The sequence below is a fragment of the Phyllopteryx taeniolatus genome, chromosome 13 (assembly GCF_024500385.1).
Source record: "Phyllopteryx taeniolatus isolate TA_2022b chromosome 13, UOR_Ptae_1.2, whole genome shotgun sequence".
Lineage (NCBI taxonomy): Eukaryota > Metazoa > Chordata > Actinopteri > Syngnathiformes > Syngnathidae > Phyllopteryx > Phyllopteryx taeniolatus.
The window spans coordinates 23,096,589-23,117,175 of record NC_084514.1 but is presented as its reverse complement, the minus strand read 5'-3'; the positions used below and the strand labels follow the sequence as shown (position 1 = coordinate 23,117,175).

Here is a 20,587-nt window from a genome sequence, read left to right as displayed (position 1 = left end):
TAGCCTTTAATATATTATGGTGATCATAAATAAGCTTTATTAACAAAAACTATAATAAAACTGCAAACCCAAAATGAACAACTTGATAATGGTTTTCTTTCTGTGACAATGTTTCATTTTAAGTCACAGTTGCCTATTCTAACAAACATATACACAGCCATGCACAAGCACATATCGGCACCAATACTTACATGGGACAGGCATGACTTACAGAATATCCTCTGGAGTCGAAAACAGAAATGTGATCAATAGTACTTTGTTGGCAACTGTTCCTCGTGACCTTAGAATATATACTCTTTGAAGGTGGTAAAAGTCCTAATGGATTCAGCCTCTCTCTTTCACACTATTTTTATCACCATCACTAACCCCCAGTGTTCCATTCCAAATTGTAATTTATTTTCTTCCCTAGGCCAAATATGCTCTACAAAGCAAATGTTGCCATTTTCCAAAGATGTCATATGTTAAAGATTTGTCACCTTTTCACTTGAACCCTTATTCCTGGTCTTCATGTTTCTCCCGTAGGACCGAAAGGATTTGCCAGGCCAAAAATGCACGATCCTCCATGACCCTGTCTCAATTCTTGGAATCCCTGATTACTCTTTTTACCTGTGTAGATAGAGCAGTCTGGATTGAGAGTTGGCCCTTATTTGAAGTACAGTATTCTCAATTTGGATAAATTGATGGAGTAGTCTGAGTTTGAGCATTGTGAGAACGTCTTCAGGCTCTTCCATAGTATACCCATTGCACGTCCGCAGACTGCTTTGATTTGCAAAATGGACCACAGGGACACACGTGGTTCTAGTCTTACTACATTTCGGAGTTCATGTCAGTACGCACTTCACACGTGTGCATTGGTCCACGCATCCCCGGTGATAAACATACTGCATGCACATGAATAATCAAAATGTCAGCCCCGTGAACGCGAAAGAAACAGCTCCTGTTTGTTGAGATGTTTGCAATTGTTCACGTCAGAAGTTTTTAGCCATTGGCTGTCTTTATATTCCTTGAAATGTGAATTACAAAGACGAGGATATTGGCAGATCTTACACAAGTGCAAGGCGAAGCAGGCGCCATTGTTGTTGTCAGTTGCTCTGTGCATAAATGGTCGTCTTATATGTGTTCAGGCCGCATGGTCACAAAAAATGGGCTACGGCTGTCCTGCCTGGGAACATTTTGGGCTCCCTTTTTTTTTTTTTTTTTCTTCTTCCTTTCTGCTAAATCCACCTGTTCCCCGTGCGGACCGGGCCGGTCGAACACACGGAAGCTTGACTTGCCTGCCTCAATCGTGTTCAAGACACGTAAGACACATTGCGGTCTACTAAAAGTACAGATTAGTGCATATTTGGGTTTAAATTAACGAGAACAGGCATCCCCAGCTATATGCATTCACTACACGCTCATTCTACCAATCTCACATCACAAGTCAGTTCCCTTTGCCAATGTTTGACTGTACTGTTTGTTTTACGTTTTTCTGGATTTTTTCCCTGTAGATTCCTCATCTTAGATCATTACATTTTCCATAAAATTCACTACCTGAATTGTTGTGTGCGTTTGGGTTTGAGGAAAGAAACCTCTGGCCGTCTAGAACTCTTATCAAAATTTCATAAAGTGTAGCAACCTTCAGATTACGAGACTGATAAAAGGTTTGTTGTCACTTTTCCGAAATTACATCCACATAAAAAGTGGCGGGGTGCTCCTTCCTAGATAAAATAGCTTGATTTATAACGCTGTTATTTAAAATTATGCTAAACCGGAAGTAACGCAGGCGTCGCTTCCAGCTTATTCTTTTCTCCTAAATTAACTACATTTGTAGTTAACCCGTATACGCTACAGGTATTTAAGACTAATTTAATGTGACAGGCAACTGTGTAACCCGGTCTTATTTTTCCCACCTTGTTACTGTTGCTAAAAATAGTCTCTGGGTGTTTCACTGCCAGAGTTTACAGAAAATCAGTGCAATTCAATGCATTGAAACATTGTATTCTTGATTGCGCTCTGTAGGTGTGAGGGAAGCGTTCAGGTTGCATGCCCAATAGAATGGCTCTTCAAATGAATGTACTCTAAGGAGTGTGAGAATCAATGACTTCTTCCTCAGAAGAAGCAGAATAATCACACCACAGAAACACCCTCCAGAATGCCATGATAGTCTTGGGATTTCATCCTCCCATGCGCAGATTCTAGACACCCTGTGCCACCCTCATATGTAGCATCTATTGACAGTAAGTATAACGTTCTTTTCTTTGCATACTGAATTTTTGCATCTGTAAACAGACGTAATTTACCAAAAGGCTCCAGGTTCCTCTTATCTGTCCAAAAGATATTCTTCCAGAAGCTTTGTGTCCTGTCAATATTCAAATTCCAGTCACATTTATTTCAGTGACCATTGCGGGTTTGTCTGTCTTTAATAGAAGGGTTCCAACAATTGTTACCTATGTGTGCATGTAACTAATCAATCCCCATACTTCCCAGGATTTTAATTATTTAACTCACCAGGACATAATGAAGACATCTATGTCTCCTTTAACTTTATGGGAACCATTTCGGCAAGGCCCTTATCTGTTCCAGCATGTGCACACAGCATCAAACGCTTTAGGACTGATGCAGTGCAATGGAGATTGCGAACAGCAGTGACCATTGATTCACATATGCGCTTCTAGATGATTGGACAAACACATTGCAATATCTTATAGAAAGTGTTCCGGAAGGCTGGAAGCTCTTACACTTGCAAAAGGGGACCATATCCCATTTCCCCATAATAAAGGACCTGTCCACATGGCCTATGTTTCATTAACAAGTTTTCTTCATGTATTTTTGCTCAAGTCATTCATTCATTCATTTGCCGTACCGCTTATCCTCTCTAAGATTGCGGGGGGTGCTGGAGCCTATCCCAGCTGACTCTATGAAGACAGGCGGGGTACACCCTGAACTGGTCGCCAGCCAGTCGCAGGGCACATATAAACAAACAACCATTCGCACTCACATTCACACCTACGGGCAATTTAGAGTTTCCAATTAACCTACCATGCATGTTTTTGGGATGTGGGAGTAAACCAGAGTACCCGGAGAAAACCCATGCAGGCACGGGGAGAACATGCAAACGCCACACAGGCGGGGCCGGGGATTGAACCCTGGTCCTCAGAACTGTGAGGCAGATGTGCTAACCAATCGTCCACCGTGCTGCCTTGCTCAAGTCATTTCCAATCATTTTAATCCTGTTTTGGAGCGATCGGTAAATAACTAATTGCCCTGGGAATGCACCTTTTTCATTGCCATAATTGATACGCCGGCATGTCTTGGTGTGATATCAGCCACGGAACTGAAGACCAAATTCGCTGCATTGTCAGTGTGGACAAAGAAATTTACGATAGTATGAAGTGGCAGAATTTATTCAGATTTTATATATATTTATATATCGGGCGGAATCCCCCACCTCCAAAATGACAACATTTCAGGAAATAAAAAAAAATAAAAAATGACATCTTGTGTTTGAGTTTCCAAACACTGCTTTGTTCAATTTGGTATTCAAATTGGTTCAATTTTTACCACCTTAAATTGATTTATATTGTTTAACAATAACAGACAAAGTGGGGACAGACCAATAGTATCGATTTCTGTAGGCAACCAAGAACACATGCTAGTATAAGGAAATGTGCTCGTTCTCCGTTGCTGACGACAGCAGGCTCACGGAGGTTTAAATCTAAATGTGGTTGGGTCAAAATCTGGCTGAAAATCAAATATGTCATCAGAAAACAAGCCTAAAATGTACTACTGAGTGTATTTTGGGGGCGTTTCTTTCCTGCTGAAATAATTTTTAAGTCCAGAACAATGGAATGTTTATAGCATTAAATAAGTCTTTTAACTCCATGTAGCTGACTTTGACAAAGAGTTCCGATACGTTTGTTCATATTCTCAATATGGTTGAAAAAATTTTTTGTATTAAAGAAACATTAACACCTGCTAACAGAATGAACAAAATGTGGAACGCACGAGCATTCAGAAACCTGAAAGTGTTTGAGTTGCGATAAAGGACATCAAAGCTGAGAGCAAGTGCCACAGCATGCTTATTAGCAGACATATCAGCGAGGATGATAAGAGGCATACTCCCCGGAAGTCTGCAATGTTCTCACGATGACAAAGCAAAAAAAATGTACACATCTTCCAAGATATGAGACATAAACCCACACACTAATTTAAAACCATAAAAAAATTTAATACAACAGCCCTGCAAGGAATTCTCCTTCATGGTGATGATATTTTTATTGTTTTTTATATGCGTGAGAGATGCTTTATGTTGATGGCCATTATGAAAGAAGCTGGCAAGTTTGACCTTTACCGAGTCACTCTGTCGTGAAGGCTGTTCACATTGTCCCTGCTGTTTATGTGATAACAGTTGTCAAATGTTCAGATTAGGACTTCATATATAAATGATCAGTGCTTCATATATAATTTCATAGTGCACTCAATTTAGGATGGAAAACTCTTTCAGCAGCAAGTTTCAAGAGGATCTCCTTATCAAAAGAAATGAAAAGTTGAAAAAAATTCTCACAAAATACACTTTGAGCCTCTGACTGATGAATTGATTCATTGTGCCCCAATACAATTTTTTTGGGTTCATGCCATGTATTTTAGTATATAGGGGAATACCAGCAGCATGTGCTTTTCCTAAAGTAACCCTCTCCCAAATAGAAATGTGGTGTCCTTTCAACGAGACCGGACAAGAATAAGTGGAGATAATGTGAAGAGAGAAAATGGATTCTTACAAACACACAAATTTACATACGCAGCGGAAAAGCTGAAAAATTCCCTGCAAAGTCAACGTAGAGTTTTATTATTTTCAACATCATTACTTAGGATTGCTTTATATTAAGTACACTTTATTTTCATAGAAAAAAACATCTGCATTTTCAATTGTGAGGAGGGTTTCAGTATACTGCAGCATCTTTTTGTGCTTTAACAACCAGCATGAAACTTGAAATAGTGAAGTGTTGTAAAAAGAGGTTTCTTGTTACACATCGTTAGGTTGTAGGAATTGCCAATGTTATTATAGGCATCACTTGCCAACGTGTTGGTAGTTTGCCATTTGATGTAGATGTGAAACATTTTACCAAAACACTAAAAAACAGTGTTGCAAAGGATGTTAATATAGGTGTGTGTGTGTGTCTTTGTGTGTGCAACAAGTACTACTGTGACTATTTTATTATTTTGCTCTTTCAAAAATAGCGGGATATTACCTGCACAAAGAACCAACCAAATTGAGTTTTGACTTCCATGTAAAAATCTTTTCAAAAGAAATAACAATTCATTTGATATTTTGGAGAGGTATTTTTTTTTTTACATTTTATTTGCAGTGGTGTTGAACTGAAATGCATACTGCGAACATGTCATATTTCTCACGTAGCTAAATAAGTTATAATAGAAACACTCTCAGGATGATGCAATGCAATTTATAATGTAATAAGTATTAAGTACAATGTAAAAGGAAACAACCTAAAACGGTAATTTAAGTTGGAAAAACTTTCAAATATCAATTATGGTCAACGTATACGGCAACAATGTAAGTTAGCACAACAAAGCAGCAAACCACAGCAAAGTTGTTTGCTCCAAAACAATTTGCTGAGTTGTTTTTACTTCGATGTTCACGTTGGGTTTAAATACAAGGGACAGCAGTTCTGTGAACGCTTATTTCTTTGCTGTGAAATGCGGGGGAAAGTCAACTTTCACAAAAGTAAAACATAAAACATTGAGTTGAATTGCCCAACTTATTATTATTTGTTTTTTCATTTAAGTTTGTTGGTTTGATTTTTCCTCTTCTTCTTTTCCCAGTGATAAGTATTGTTATTTTTCCAAAGCCATTCTATCACCCAAGTTGGATTGCGCGAGTGCACTTATATATGTTGTGACTGTTATATTTTTCAGTTATTTAAATTCTTATTTCAGCCTACAAAATGACGCGTTGATAGATTCAGGGGGTCGAGTTTGCGGTTTGGACTCCGCGTGTTCTTTAAAAAAAAAAAAAAAAACGCCTCTATCCAGCCATGCATCCCACTAATCCACACGTGCACACGTGCGCGCGCGTGTGGAGTCGTGCGCCTTTAAAATGACGCGCCCTTGGAGTGAAAGGGCGGGCCGGAGCGGTGCGCGTGGGCGCTGGTAGCGTGCGCGCGCCTCCGCTCCAAGTGGCACCGAAGCGACAAGCCCCCTTGTGTGGACACCGTGTACCGGAGTCGATGCACCTGTGAGACGAACGTTCAAAACACCCCCAAAACCGCCAGGTGGTCACCTGCAACCAGGATTTCACAATATATCAAACGAACAGCTCTCTGGGGACCTAAAACTGGATTTACCATTTCGATGCTCTTGCTGGGTCTGATTGACGGAGGTCAGAATTTTTTTTTTTCATTATTCCTTTTTACTGTCTCACTTCGTTTAAACCTCTCAAATGGAACTCTGTTTGGAGGAAATGTGTGTGTGTGTTTTTGTTAATTTGTTTTTTGTTTCTTTTCCGAGAAAATAAAATGCCTTACTCTCAAGCATTTCAGCACTGTGCGTTAAAATACCAATTTAGCTGCAAATTGGCGTTTTCGGGGGATTTCAAAATGGGGAAATGTCTCATGTTGGCCTCTATGTTAGCACACTGGAGGAAAGGCGGTGTGACAAGAGGGTGTACAATTCCACGCGTCCTCCCTTATAGGTACTAATTGTATAATCATTCCTAAAACCTTTTGGTCTTCCCACCATGACTTCACATCTCAGCTTTGCGTCAACATGACAGTCACCCACCAGGAGATAGAGGATTTATTATTATTATTATTTGTTTTTTTACTTTATTCATTTCCTTTTTCTTGTGTGTGTGTGTGTGTTCGTGTTGAGATGAATTATAAATGACTGGGACGCCGGTGTCCAATGTCCTCGCATTGTTCTCGTCGCTCGGTTCATGTTAGGATGTCAACCAAATAGAACACGCCAGGCACATCCCTTTGCGCATATCAAACACGCCTTGCTCCCTCTCTCGCACACTCACGCACACACAAGTGTCTAATTTAATATAATTCGATCATCCGAACATACCATTCACGCGGAGACTCGCCGTTCTTGTGGCACATTTGTTCACCATGTGAAAATCGTTCACATTCCTCCGTTCATGCGCCGTTTTCCTGCGGCCGCAAATCTTCCCATGCACTTGCGCACTTTTTCAGCATCAGTGCAACAAAATGGAAACGTTCATATCACAAAAGCGAGATTATTTCGCGTGTCCCCCCCCCCCCCCCCATTGCATTTGCATGTAGACTGTAAAAATATCAACATAAAACCGACGGAAATGTTTTTGATCTGCGTAATCAACGCCGCAATTGTCGTGAATGTGAGGAGTGTGTGCGTGCGTGCGTGTGCAATTTTGTGTAGTGGAAAATAATTAAAATGAATAGATAACTGTTTTCTTTATTTATTTATTTGTACCTCCCTGAAATGACGTCTTCTTAAACGGAGGTTTGTTGATGGCTTCTCTGCTGCAACATTATTTGCGTTTCATGCAGAATTTTGCGCCAATCGATAACAAGAAGACGAAGATAATTCATATCTTCGTCTTTTTGTTACCCTCAGCCATCGCTTAACAGGGTCGGCCTTCTCTGTGCGGCTGATCTTCAAATACTAAGCAGCGGGAATGTAAATGTCAGTCGTAGTGTTTTTGCACGCTGGCGCGTCATATTGAAACTGCAACAAGGCCCTATTTGGTGCGACGGAGGAGTCTACCTGCGGTGAAATAACGCAGGAGGCCTCTATCTCCGATATCCAACGCCCTGGGAGGGGGTGGTGGTGGGTGGGTGAAGTCATCAAACTGATGTGAAGCTCTAAACTGGCGAGAAAACGCAATGTCAAGAGGACGCTCGATTAAGTTTTTTTTTTTTTTTTTTTTTTTTTTAATGCATGGCTGTAGCACGTTTCCATGTGTCCCATTTTGAAGAGTTAATAGGATTAGATGATTCTCGCGGAATTCCTAATCGGGGTCCCCCCCCCCCCCCAGAAGCTCTTCGGAATGGGCGTGGTCCCCAACGTGCTCCCTTATCTTTGCCAAGGGTGTAAAGGTGTTTCATCCTCAAACATTGACTCAAATTCATAGTGCACACTGGGAAAAGAGTATTATTCCATTTGCTCATGCACTTCGGTTGCACATGATTAAAATGTGGACGTAAATGTCCCCTCTTCTCCTTGAAAATAATACAATAATATACGTCAGTTGACCACATTTTATTCATGGGCGACCATTGATCAAATTAAGTCAATTTAAAGGACTTTTTTTTTTCTCTCGCCAGTGTATAATGTCTTCTTTCGTATGCTCCTTACAGCCGCTTTAGCCTTCTAATGTAATTTAAAACGTGCTTGCTGCATTGGGGAGCGTGTGAGTTTATATATATATATATATATATATATATATATATATATATATATATATATATATATATATATATATATATATATGTGTGTGGACGTGTGATCAGTGTCGATAAATTGCCAGCCGTGAAATTTAAATAGGCGATGCATTAGTGACGATTACAGCCTGTGGGGAAATGACATTTTCTGCCAAAACTACACCCCTCTGCCTTTTTAATGTTTCTTATTTTGGAGAGGTGTTATCGGGCAGTTTCGGTAATTTGGCTGTCCTGTTTTTTTTCTCTGGTTGGCAGGTGATTAGCTGCGCTGACAAATCAAGCGCAAAAAAAAGCCAAGGGCTCTCAAGGTAACACTAATCCCTACAGGGCGTGGAAAGTAATATTATACAGGATTTAGACGGCTGCTCTCTTCGTACTTTGAGCATCATTCGCTGTTAATATCCGTTTATGTTCTTTTTTCTTTCTTTCTTTTTTAAAGATATACATTCGTGTGTAAAATATCTACAGACTCCTGCAAGATAGCCTACAATACACGAAACTAAAAAGAGGAGTGACTGTCGTCTGGTTTTTCATGATATGAGCGGAAAAAAAAATAAAGTAGAAAAAAAAAACATGAAAAGCAGGCCATTTCAGTAAGATGCAAAGGTGTTACGTCAAGGCCTCCTTTGGTGGGGATACGCTCTGTATTCGTTGGGCGCGCTTGTGTGGCGTGTGCGTGTGCGTGCGTCTCTTGTCGTCCGGTGTCCGTAATGTTTTGGAGTCTCTGCAGCGATCGCGCGTGTGCTCCTGTTTTCGTTAGTGTACCGTGTGATTGTGTGTTTTGCAACGATGCACGCACGCACGCGCGCGTCTGTGTGGGATGCTGGTGCTCTCTAACGCGGGGTGATGTAATGCCGCGAAGGGTGCTGCAGCAGAACCACACAACCCGAAGAAGGCGTGTCCTGCCTGCAGAGCAGCGGGGAATGAACACGTTTTGCCCACGCGTGTACTGTCTCCCTCACACAGACGTTGCCATTGCATTCACGTTTGTCTTGGTTGTTTTTAATTTGTAACTATGCAACAGAATATAAATATTTAGTATGATAATTAGTTAGATCAGTAGACAACAAGACGTAAATTTCGCAACCCTTTTAAAGAGTGTCTTTATTTTGCTTATTCATTTGGCTTCACGACATTATGTAATTGTATACTATTCTCTTTGTGTCCTATTCTCCATACCTCTTAAAAATTAATTCGGTTTCTCAACCCCCCAAAAATGGTTGGATCATTTTCTTATTCTCCCCTCAAAAGAACCATTTTCAGCAGCAACAGCAACATTTAGATTTGTTATTTTTTTTAATGGATTAACGTAAACTGCATACGCCCCCCCCACCCCACCTCCCCTCTAAAAAAATATTACATAAAATAATTTTTTTTTGTTAAAGTTGTGTTGTATATCTTACTATAATATAAACGGAACATTTTGCGGTACATGGCTTGTCGCTTGACATTAACAGGGCAAATATAGTACCTGTATATGTAGTGCATTTGAGTCCAACAATTATCATTTGGAATACACAAGTACTGATGCCATTATTTGTGTCATGATCATGAACCGTGGCCTGATAGGTTACCCATTAAGCTTTTATATATGACTATCAATGCTGAATGATTGTTGTTTCATTTAGAGAGAGATCAAAAGCTGTGGTGTGCCTATACAAATACATTTTGATCCAGCTATATGTGTTACCCACCAGTCAATCTCTTCTATACACCGAATATATGAACCATTTTCCATTTAGATGTTCTTTTTCATGATACCTGTAAGTACACTACACTGGATATCTCAACGTGAAACTAATATCGGGTAATACTGGCCATTTCCATATAATTAGATCAATAAAGGTGTTGCATGTGTTTACCGTCATTATTATTGTACAAAGCCAACAGTGTAATGGGTTTAAGGAGTAGTTCGAATCACTTATGCCCTTGTGTCTTCAGAGTTTGGAGGGCAACACGTGTAAATAGTGCAACTCACCTGATTTTTATGAAGCTGTTTGTCTTTACCGTTATCTACTTTTGTCTTTACCATTATTTTAAAAAATGTGTATTTCAATGGGCCACCACTCTGTCAGTAAGTATTCCCTTAACAATGAATGCCTCAAATTTAAAATCATCAATGGAAATTTAAGTGTGGCTGTATCAACATATGAAACCAAGGTGGCATTAAAAAATTGCTAAATTACAATATTTTTGTGTTATGTCTTTACTGTTATTGATCAAATTATATGAAAATAACCTTTATAAAGCTAATACAGCGATTAAAAACCTTGATCGTGAGTGTTATATATCAATTTTTTTCCACCGACAAGGTTGAGATTAAGCTAAAATGGCTGGCTGGATAAAAGCTGCTGTGTGTGCCTAGACAGAAATGTTTGTGCTAGAGCAACGTGATAAAGAGAGGAGAGGAAGGGATTGCTGATGTCTGGGCGGTTCATGAGCTGCGTGAGTGGGAGTGGATGAGGTGGAACATCCTCCCTCGCTCTCTGTTTCCACTCGGGTTTCTCCTCCTCCCATTTACTGTCAGTGCTGGGCAAATCATTTCACTGCAGCAAATATACCAAATATCAAACACATTACTTGAATACACTCACACCGAATAATGCGGATAAATTAAAGAGAGATTGCAGTCAATCTTTTCAGAGAGCACATACTATGGGTGGGGGACATTTTGTTACCGCATTTGAGCCATGTTGCTGCGGCTTTTTGTCCATTGAACATGTGATCGAGTCACCTGCTGTAAAATTACTGGCAAGTGGCATCCATTTAAACACAAGGGGCCCGCTGACGGGTTGCTTTATTTGTACACACACACAAACGCACGCACACACAGACAAACACAATCACAAGTACCCCCCTCTACACAGTGCTTGTGGTTGTTAATAGGATCCAGAGTGCTGCTGCCTTTTGTCAGCGTGTGTACGTCGACTCGTCCCTGTGGTGTTGGTCAAAAGATCCTTTCACTGAGAACAATGATCCATGCCGTTTAGCCTTTTGACCCCCGACGGTCCCCATACTACAACAAAAGGCAAGCACAGACACAGGAATACTACACACACATACACACACACATACACACACGCACACGCATGTACATACACTGATGAAACCTGAAAATGATCTGAAACAAGCCTAATGCGGCAATTAAAATGTATAAATGTAAATTAATGGCTGTCACCTTGGTTTGCTGGAGTCCTAAAGCTTTATAAATGGGTTTAACTCTTTTCAGACTTTTCATACTAGACATTAGATGTGACTGATTAAAATAACTTTTTAATATGTGTAAATGTAAACAAGCCTTAAATTGTTTTGTTTTTACTTTTTTTAAATGGTCGAGAAATACATACGTACATACTGTATGTACAAGCACAGTACAGTGTGTAAGATGATGAAATGCCTCCAGTGACATCTCTATGGTGATTCCAACAATGTTCTTTGAATGCACTGCTAAATGCTTGGAGCACTTATGCACTGGAGTACAAATGCAGTCTAAGATGTGTGTGAATGTGTGTGTGTGTGCGTGCGTGTGTGCGCGTGATTGTGCTTGTGCGCACGCTTGTGCGGGTGCGTTAAGGCAGTCGTGCATTACCAAGCCATCTCCCCTCTCTCCTATAGCCAGATCTGTATAAACCTAAGAGCCCCAAGCTTGCCACAACTCCTGGAATATTAGTGCTTGATTAGCTGAGATTGTATGATAACAAAATATGCAATAAATGACAAATAAAAAACCCTTCTTTTGTTATAGTAAAAGCTTTTAGGCAGACTGGATGAGAGACACATGGCAGAGTGGTTGAGAATGTTTGATTTTCTGAGAAAGAGAGCTGCAGTGAGACATCACGTGTAAATGTCTCACATGTCTGATTGTTGGATTCCAAGAAGAAGAAGGAAAACAAGACAGAACAAAGATGCATACATACATTCATCTCCTCCCACATCCCAAAAACATGCATGGTAGGTGAATTGAAGACTCTAAATTGCCTGTATGCATGTTTGTTTGTTTAGACAGTGGCTGAAATAAGTATTTAACACGTCACCATTTTTCCAAAGGTGCTATTGACATGAAAATTGCACCAGATGTTGAAAACAACCCAAGTAATCCAAACATACAAACAAAGCAGAACAAATACCGTAATTTCTCGTGTATAATGTGCACCCATGTATAATACGCACCCCCAAATTTGACCTAAAAATTCTGGAAAACCCTTCTACCTATGTATAATGCATTTTTACACTGCATGATTTTGCTTCTGCCCTTATGATCAAAACATGAAGTATTATCTGCATTATTTTTTTTTCAAATAATTATTCTGGAGTTAAGCACACATAAGAACACATATTAAGAACACATAATACTTTCTTTTTTATTTACTTGCTCTTATTTTGAAATTCACAGGCCTACTTTTATTTAGTAAATGAGAAAACACACAGTTGTGCTCATATGTTTGATTACCCAGGCAGAATTTGTAAGATGGGTACAATTCTTTAAAGAAAACACGAAGGACCATGTGAAACACCATCCATCCATCCATTTTCTGAGCCGCTTCTCCTCACTCGGGTCGCGGGCGTGCTGGAGCCTATCCCAGCTGTCATCGGGCAGGAGGCGGGGTACACCCTGAACTGGTTGCCAGCCAATTGCAGGGCACATAGGAACAAACAACCATTCGCACTCACAGTCATGCCTACGGGCACTTTAGAGTCTCCAATTCATGCATGTTTTTTGGGATGTGGGAGGAAACCGGAGTGCCCGGAGAAAACCCACGCAGGCACGGGGAGAACATGCAAACTCCACACAGGCGGGGCCGGGGATTGAACCCGGGTCCTCAGAACTGTGAGGCTGACGCTCTAACCAGTCGGCCACCGTGCCCATGCGAAACACATTTAATTTTATTTTAATGGGATTCAAATTAAACGTTCAAGCATTTCAGAAAATCATTAACATTAAACAAAACATATAAATAAATAAAGAAATCAATGATCGTCGTTTTTCAGTCATCAGTCATATTTAAAAAAAAAAACAATATTTCACAAATTTAGCCAGGGTATGTAAACTTATGAGCACAACTGTACATATATGCAGTCATACATACCCCTGTCATATTGGAATGAAAGTGTAGGCTACACCTTTTTCATAACCTCTAGGTGGCGGTGGCATATTGGAGTGAAAGTGTACAGCTTTTTCATAACCTCTAGATGGAGGCATACATTGATAAAATGTGAAAGTTTTTTCCATTTCCCCCTATACCTACAGTGGGTGCGGAAAGTCTTCAGACCCCCTTAAATTTTGCACTTTTTGTTATATTGCAGCCATTTGCTAAAATCATTTATGTTAATTTTTCCCTCATTAATGTACACACAGCACCCCATATTGACAGAAAAAAATGGAATTGTTGAAATTTTTGTGTAGGGGGTTCTACACCTTCATTGGAGTCCAGCTGTGTTTGATTATCCTGATTGGACTTGATTAGGAAAGCCCCACACTTGTCTATATAAGACCTTACAGCTCACAGTGCATGGCAGAGCAAATGAGAATCATGAGGTCTAAGGAACTGCCTGAAGAGCTCAGAGACAGAATTGTGGCAAGGCACCAATCTGGCCAAGGTTAAAAAAAAATGTCTGCTGCACTAGAGGTTCCTAAGAGCACAGTGGCCTCCATAATCCTTAAATGGAAGACGATTGAGACGACCAGAACCCTTCCTAGAACTGGCCGTCCGGCCAAACTGAGCAATCTGGGAGAAGAGCCTTGTGAGAGAAAGATCACTGTGGCTGAGCTCCAAAGATGCAGTCGGGAGATGGGAGAAAGTTCTTGAACAGGGGTGTCAAACAAATTTTTGTCGCGGGCCACATTCTAGTTCTGACTTTCTAGAACTTTCTCCCATCTCCCGACTGCATCTTTGGAGCTCAGCCACAGTGATCTTTGGGTTCTTCTTTACCTCTCTCACCAAGGCTCTTCTCCCCTGATTGCTCAGTTTGGCTGGACAGCCAGCTCTAGCAAGGGTTCTGGTTGTCCCAAACGTCTTCCATTTAAGGAATATGGAGGCCACTGTGCTCTTAGGAACCTTAAGCGCTGCAGGAATGTTTTTTAACCTTGGCCAGATCTGTGCCTTGCCACAATTCTGTCTCTGAACTCTTCAGGCAGTCCCTTTGCCCTCATGATTCTCATTTGCTCTGACATGCAGTGTGAGCTGTAAGGTCTTACATAGACAGGTGTGTGGCTTTCCTAATCAAGTCCGATCTGTATAATCAAACACAGCTGGACTCCAATCAAGGTGTAGAAGCATCTCAAGGATGATCAGAAGAAATGGACAGACAGCATCTGAGTTAAATATATGAGTGTCACAGCAAAGGGTTTGAATACTTATGGCTGTGTGATATTTCAGTTTTTCTTTTTTAATAAATCTACAAAAATTTCAACAATAAAATTTTTTTTTCTGTCAATATGGGGTCCTGTGTGTACATTAATGAGAAAAAAATTGAACGTAACTGATTTTAGCAAATGGCTGCAATATAATAAAGAGTGAAAAAATTACGGCGGTCTGAATACTTTCTGTACCTACTCTCTATATAATGCACACTATTGACTTTTGACAATTCTTTAGAGGGAAAAAAATGCGCATTATCCATGAGAAATTACGGTAAACTCAGAAATTAAGTTGTGTGTAATAATGCGAAACAACACAGGGAAAATGTATTGAACACACCAACTGGTATTTATTTAATATTTTCTACAAAAGCCTTTGTTTGCAATGACAGCTCCAAGACGCCTCCTCTATATAGAAACTAGTCGCATGCATTGCTCTGGTGTGATTTTGGCCCATTCCGCTACACAAGCAGTCTTAAAATCTTGAAGGTTCCATGGGCTTCTTTTATGGGCCATGAGTTTCAGTTCTTTCAATAGATTTTCGATTAGATTCAAGTCAGGTTATTGGCTGGGCGGTTCTAGAAGCTATATTTTTTCCTTTGAAACCAATTAAGAGTTGCCTTTGCAGTATGTTTTGGATCATTAGCCTGCTGAAATGTCCACCCTCGTTTCATTTTCAGCATCCTCGTAGATAGCACCAGATTTTTGTCAAGAATGTCTCGGTACATTTGCCCATTCATCCATACTTTAGTAATTTTAATGCTGCAAAGCAGCCCCATACCATCATGTTCCCACCTCCGAACTTCACTTTTTGGTATGGTGTTTTTAGCGTGATGTGCAGTGCCATTTCTCCTTCAAACGTGGTGTGCATTATGGCATCCAAACAGTCCAGTTTTTCTCTCCAGACCAGACTATATTCTCCCAGTATTTAACTGGGTTGTCCAAATGTTCTTCAAGAAACTTTAAACAAGCTTTGACATGCTTTTTTTTTTCAGCAATGGGGTCTTGCGTGGTGAGCGTGCATACAGGCCATGGCGGCGGAGTGGATTACTCACTGTTTTCCTTGTGACAACAGTACCTGCAAATTCCAGGTCTTTTTGAAGCTCTCCACAGGTGGTCCTTGGTTCTTGGACAATTCTTCTGATTATTCTTTGCAGTCCTCTGTCAGAAATCTTGCGATCTGATTGAGGCAAATCTATGGTGGTATGATTGGTTTTCCACTTACGTATTATGGTCCCAACCGTGCTCACTGGAACGTATAGAAGCTTCGATATGCGCCTGTAACAAATGTCAGCTTTATATTTTGCAACAATTAGTTTGCGATGGTCTTGAGACAGCTCTCTGCTCTTCCCCATCATGAGATGTGTTTTGACTCACCTTGGCAATGAGACCTTTTTATAGCCCATCAATTGGTATTGAACCAGTTGATATTTATTTGCACTGACAAGGGCTGGATTGCTGTTTGATTATTGATAGATTGTAGGTTTTGTCTTGCCATTCCATGCCTTTTTGCACCTCCCTTTCTTCATGTGTTCAATACTTTTTCCCTGTGTCATTTCATATTTTTACACACAATTTAATTTATGAGATTATTTGTTCTACTTTCTTTGTATCTATGGATTACTTGGGTTGCTCCCAACATCTGGTGAAATTTTCAGGTCAATAGCACCTTTGGAAGTATATTTAGTGACAAAAATGTTGACGTGTTAAATACTTATTTCAGCCGCTGTATGTGCCTTGCGATTGGCTGGTGACCAGTTCAGGGTGTACCCTGCCTCTTGGCCGAAGGTAGGTGGGATAGACTCCAGCACGCCTGCTACCCCAGTGAGGATAAGCGGTACGGAAAATGAATGAATGAAGTTACTTAGGCAAATAAAAATATGTTTCCACATTATTGCGGCATTGCAATTACAGTGCTAAAATGTAATTATTTTGACATGGTTATTTAATTAACAACAATAACTTTTACCATTTAACTATCTATTTTTTAAACAACGTATAAAATAGTTGTTGCATAAGGAAAAGTGTACCATTTTAAGTTAAAATAAATACAATCAACATAAATGTAGTACCTTCAAAAACCTGCAGATCAACAATAAAAACAAAACTTGAATTCTTTCTGTAAAAAAACTTCTAAACTAAAATATATGCAGTATTTATTAGATGAGCATAAACCTATAGCGCAGCGATAATCATGACATGTTTTTTTTTCTGTGAAAATCCTTCAAAATTAAATGTAACTCAACTTTGCAATTTCAGGAAAAATTGTGTATGAATGCTGAAAGGCTGACTTAAATCATATGGAATGGTATTGAATGATATGGAAGAACATAGATATTATATGGAATGAAGTGAAATGAGCTGAACAGTTAGAATGGTTTGAATCTGTTGAGAAATGTTGAAGGAGGAGGGAACAATGTAGAACAGATCATAATGTGGATAAAATGTGGGTATTGTGGTAAAATTAGAAATGTGAGTGCAAATGTGCAATTTGTTTAATGAGGGAATTTGCGGAATGTCAAAATTATTTTGAAGTTGGAATGGTTTGAATCGGTAAAGAAATGTTGAAGCAGAAGGCAATTATGTACAATTTGTGTTAATGTGGGAAAAAATGTGGGTATATTAATGTGGAAAAGTGTAGAATTTGGGTAATGTGGGAGTTTGAGGAGTGTGGAAAATATTTTGTTGCTGGAATGGTTTGAATCGGTAAAGAAACAAAGCAGGAAGAAATACTGTAATGTAGAATTTCTGGTCATGTGCGGAAAATATGAGTATTTTAACATAAAATGTCAAATGTGGGTGAAAAAGTGGAATTTGGGTTATGTGGGAACGTGAGAAATGTGAAAAATATGTTGTAGTTGGAATGGTTTGAATCGGTATAGAAATGTTGAAGCAGGAGGGAATAATGGAGAATTTAGGAATTTTTTGAGAAATTTTGAAGGAGGAGGGGAAAATGTAGACTAGATCCCAATGTGGGAAAAATGTGGGTATTTTATCATTGTAAAATGAGAAATGTGAGTGGAAATGTGCAATTTGTGTAATGAGGGCATTTGGGGAATGCCAAAAGTATTTTGTAGTTGGAATGGTTTGAAAAGAAATGTTGATGCAGGAAAAAATAATGTAGAATTTGTGTTCATGTGGGGAAAATGTGGGTATTTTAATTTTTAAAAGAGTAGAATTTGTGTAACATGGGAATTTGGGGAATGTGGAAAATATTTTGTTGTTAGAATGGTTTGAATCAGTCAAGAAATGTGGAAGATGGAGGGAAAAAGTAAAATATCTTAATGTTGGAAAATGGTGGGTATTTTAAAGTGGGAAAATGTGAAATGTGGGTGAAAACTGTGGAATTTGTGTAATGTCGGAATTTGGGGAATGTGGAAAATATTTAGTTGTTGGAATATTTTGAATCGGTCAAGAAATGTTGAAGGAGGAAGGAATAATTTGGAATGTCGGAATGTGTAAAAAATCTGGTTATTTGAATCTGTAATTACGTGGAATTTGGTTAATGTGAGAATGTGTGAACCGTGGTTAATATTTTGTAGTTGGAAAGGTTTGACTCGCTCAATAAATGTTGAAGCAGGAGGGAATAAGGTAGAATATGGCAGAATGTGGGAATATGTGGGTATTTTAATATGGGAAAATGTGAAATGTGGGTAATGTGTGAATGTGTTTTGGAGAAGATCTGAATGATCTGAATATTTTTAATGTGGAATGGGAATACTGTGGAACCATTTTCTTGAACGTCTCATTTTGAATGAATGGGAAATTTTGGGGCGGCACGGTGTGGGACTGGTTAGAGCGTCAGCCTCACAGTTCTGAGGACCCGGGTTCAATCCGCGGCCCCGCCGGTGTGGAGTTTGCATGTTCTCCCCGTGCCTGCGTGGGTTTTCTCCGGGCACTCCTGTTTCCTCCCACATCCCAAAAGCATGCATTAATTGGAGACTCTAAATTGCCCGTAGGTGTGACTGTGAGTGCGAATGGTTGTTTGTTTGTATGTGCCCTGCGATTGGCTGGCAACCAGTTCAGGGTGTACCCCGCCTCCTGCCCGATGACAGCTGGGATAGGCTCCAGTACGCCCGCGACCCTAGTGAGGAGAAGTGGCTCAGAAAATGGATGGATGGATGGGAAATTTTGGGTGTAAAATGTGGAATTCTGGGAAATGTGGGTAATATTTGAATGAGAAAAATATGTTGGTGTGAATCAGATGAAAAATGTGGAAGTAGTTAACGTATGAGCCTAATGATGAGCTCATTTCTAATTTTATCCAACCTGGTCACTCACAACATCTTCATTTCCGCCACCTCCAACTCTGCTTCCTGTTGTCTCTTCAGTGCCACTGTCTCGAATCCGTACATCATGGCTGGCCTCACCACTGTCTTATAAACTTTGCCCTTCATCCAAGCAGACTCTTCTGTCACATAACACAACTGGCACCTTTCTCCACCCGTTCCAACCTGCTAGGACCTGTTTCTTCACTTCCTTACCACACTCACCATTGCACTGGACTGTTGACCCCAAGTATTTAAAGTTCTCCACCATCGCTATCTCTTCTCCCTGTAGCCTCACACTTCCCCCTCCACCCCTCTCATTCATGCACATGTACTCTGTCTTACTTCGGCTAATCTTCATTCCTCTGCTTTCCAGTGCATGCATCCAACTTTCTAACTGTTCCTCCACCTGCTCCCTGCTTTCACTGCAGATCACAATGTCATCTGCAAACATCATGGTGCATGAGGATTCCAGTCTAACATTATCTGTCAGCCTATCCATCATCACTGCAAACAGGAGGGGGCTCAGGGCTGATCCCTGATGCAGTCCCACCTCCACCTTATATTCGTCTGTCACACCTACAGCACACCTCACCACTGTTCTGCTGCCCTCATACATGTCCAGTACTATTCTAACATACTTCTCTGCCACTCCAGACCTCCGCATGCAGTACCACAGTTCCTCTCTGGGTACTCTGTTATTGGCTTTCTCTAGATCCACAATGACACAATGTAGCTCCTTCTGACCTTCTCCGTACTTCTCCATCAACACCCTCGAGGCAAATAATGCATCTGTGGTACTCTTTCAGAATCAGAATCAGAATCATATTTATTTGCCAAGTATGTCCAAAAAACACACAAGGAATTTGTCTCCGGTAGTTGGAGCCACTCTAGTACGACAACAGACAGTCAATTGACAGAGAACACTTTTGAGACATAAAGCCATTCACAAAAACACTGAGCGATAAAGGGTTGCTAGTTATCTGGTAATGCCGGTACAAATTATTGTTATTATTTTTTTTTTAAATTGTGCAAAAAGTTCTGTCAGAGGTGGGAGTTGAGGGATGCCGTCAAGCTGAAGAAGGAGTCCTATCGGGCCTTTTTGGCCTGTGGGACTCCTGAGGCAGCTGATGGGTACTGGCTGGCCAAGCGGAATGCAGCTTTGGTGGTCTCTGAAGCAAAAACTCGGGCATGGTAGGAGTTCGGTGAGGCCATGGAGAAAGACTTCCGGACGGCTTCGAGGAAATTCTGGTCCACCATCCGGCGTCTCAGGAGGGGGAAGCCGTGCACTATCAACACTGTGTATAGTGGGGATGGGGCGCTTCTGACCTCGACTCGGGACGTTGTGAGCTGGTGGGGAGAATACTTTGAAGACCTCCTCAATTCCACCGACACGCCTTCCCATGAGGGAGCAGAGTCTGGGTTCTCTGAGGCGGGCTCTCCTATCTCTGGGGTTGAGGTCACCGAGGTGGATAAAAAGCTTCTCGGTGGCAGGGCCCCGGGGGTGGATGAGATTCGCGTGGAGTTCCTCAAGG

The 20,587-nt window shown here is 40.5% G+C and overlaps 1 protein-coding gene across 1 annotated transcript in view; it reads left to right on the top strand.

Annotated features, from left to right (window-relative positions):
• The first annotated feature begins 6,144 nt into the window (after positions 1 to 6,144).
• Positions 6,145 to 20,587, top strand: part of nrxn3a (neurexin 3a) — a 213,450-nt gene continuing 199,007 nt past the window's right edge. The window contains exon 1 of the mRNA XM_061796051.1: positions 6,145 to 6,379. The gene's annotated coding sequence lies outside the window, so the exon portion shown is untranslated. The remainder of the gene's footprint in view (positions 6,380 to 20,587) is intronic.